General features: G+C 37.5%; 1 non-coding gene across 1 annotated transcript; it reads right to left on the bottom strand.

Moving 5' to 3' along the window:
• Window positions 1-1,025: 1,025 nt before the first annotated feature.
• Window positions 1,026-1,133, bottom strand: LOC112724141 (small nucleolar RNA R71). Its single transcript, XR_003163320.1, has one exon. It is a non-coding gene; the product is annotated as a small nucleolar RNA R71 (small nucleolar RNA).
• Between the last annotated feature and the right edge of the window lie 1,270 nt (window positions 1,134-2,403).

The raw sequence follows: 2,403 nt of genomic DNA, 5'->3' as shown, positions 1-2,403 counted from the left end.
TTTCAAAATCAATTTCAAAATCTTTTCTAACTTCTTATCTTTTCAAAATTAAATTTCAAATCCTTTCCAACTAATCCTATCTTTTTGTTTCAATCATATCTTTTTCAAAACTACCTTACTAACTCTCTCTCTAATTTTTAAAAATCACCTTCCCTCTATTTCAAAATTTCTTTTTAATTAACTATTTGTTTTAAATTTTAATTTGATTTAATTTTATTTTTCTTTTTAAATTTTCGAATTTCTATTTTAAATTCAATTTAAAAACAAAAATACTTTTATTTTAATCTATTTAATTTTCGAATTCTCTCATCTCTCATCCCCTTCTATTTATTTATTCATCTACTAACACCCCTCTTTCACCCAAGAATTCGAACTCATTCCTCACCCTTGTGTTTGGATTCTCCTTCTTCTATTCATATCTTCTTCTACTCACATAAAAGAATCTCTATACTGTGACATAGAGGATTCCATATTTTCTGTTCTCTTCTTTTTCATATGAGCAGGAACAAAGACAAGAACATTCTTGTTGAAGCTGATCCTGAACCTGAAAGAACTCTAAAGAGGAAGCTAAGGGAAGCTAAAGCACAACTCTCTGGAAAAAATCTGACAGAAATTTTCGAAAAAGAAGGAGGCATGGCCGAAAATAATAACAATGCAAGGAAGATGCTTGGTGACTTTACTGCACCTAATTCCAATTTACATGAAAGAAGCATCTCAATCCCTGCCATTGGAGCAAACAATTTTGAGCTAAAACCTCAATTAGTTTCTCTAATGCAACAGAATTGCAAGTTTTATGGACTTCCATCCGAAGATCCCTTTCAGTTCTTAACTGAATTCTTGCAGATCTGTGATACTGTTAAGACCAATGGGGTTGATCCCGAGGTCTACAGGCTTATGCTTTTCCCATTTGCTGTAAGAGACAGAGCTAGAATATGGTTGGACTCTCAACCTAAAGACAGTCTGAACTCTTGGGATAAGCTGGTCACAGTTTTCTTAGCCAAGTTTTTCCTCCTCAAAAGCTTAGCAAGCTTAGAGTGGATGTTCAAACCTTCAGACAAAAGGAAGGTGAATCCCTCTATGAAGCTTGGGAGAGATACAAGGAACTGACCAAAAAGTGTCCCTCTGACATGCTTTCAGAATGGACCATCCTGGATATATTCTATGATAGTTTGTCTGAATTATCAAAGATGTCATTGGACTATTCTGCAGGTGAATCCATTCACCTAAAGAAAACGCCTGCAGAAGCTCAAGAACTCATTGACATGGTTGCAAATAACCAGTTCATGTACACTTCTAAAAGGAATCCTGTGAGTAATGGGACGCCTCAAAAGAAGGGAGTTCTTGAAATTGATACTCTGAATGCCATATTGGCTCAGAATAAAATATTGACTCAGCAATTCAATATGATCTCTTAGAGTCTGAATGGATTGAAGGAATCATCCAACAGTACTAAAGAGGCATCTTCTGAAGAAGAAGCTTATGATCCTGAGAACCCTGCAATAGCAGAGGTGAATTACATGGGTGAACCCTATGGAAACACCTATAATCCCTCATGGAGAAATCATCCAAATTTCTCATGGAAGGATCAAAAAAAGCCTCAACAAGGCTTTAATAATGGTGGAAGAAACAGGTTTAGCAATAGCAAACCTTTTCCATCATCCACTCAGCAACAGACAGAGAATTCTGAGCAGAATCCATCTAGCTTAGCAAATATAGTCTCTGATCTATCTAAGGCCACTATAAGTTTCATGAATGAAACAAGGTCCTCCATTAGAAATTTGGAGATACAAGTGGGCCAGCTGAGTAAAAGAGTCACTGAAACTCCTCTAAGTACTCTCCCAAGCAATACAGAAGAAAATCCAAAAAGAGAGTGCAAGGCCATTGACTTGACCATCATGGTCGAACCTACAAGGGAGGAGGAGGATGTGAATCTTAGTGAGGAAGACCTCCTGGGACATTCAGTGACCAATAAGGAGTTTCCCATTGAGGAACCAAAGGAACCTGAGGCTCATCTAGAGACCATAGAGATTCCATTGAACCTCCTTCTGCCCTTCATGAGCTCTGATGAGTATTCTTCCTCTGAAGAGGATGAAGACATTATTGAAGAGCAAGTTGCTAATTACCTTGGTGCAATCATGAAGCTGAATGCCAAATTATTTTGTAATGAGACTTGGGAAGATGAACCTCCCTTGCTCACTAATGAACTAAATGCATTGGATAGGCAGAAAGTACCTCAAAAGAAACAAGATCTAGGCAAATTCTTAATACCCTGTACCATAGGCACCATGACCTTTGAGAAGGCTCTGTGTGACCTGGGGTCAGGAATAAACTTAATGCCACTCTCTGTAATGGAGAAACTAGGGATCTTTGAGGTGCAAGCTGCTAGAATCTCATTAGAGATGG

The sequence above is a fragment of the Arachis hypogaea genome, chromosome 11, assembly GCF_003086295.3.
Source record: "Arachis hypogaea cultivar Tifrunner chromosome 11, arahy.Tifrunner.gnm2.J5K5, whole genome shotgun sequence".
Taxonomy (NCBI): Eukaryota; Viridiplantae; Streptophyta; class Magnoliopsida; order Fabales; family Fabaceae; genus Arachis; species Arachis hypogaea.
Note: the sequence above shows the minus strand (reverse complement) of the source record. Positions and strands in the feature narration are given on the sequence as shown.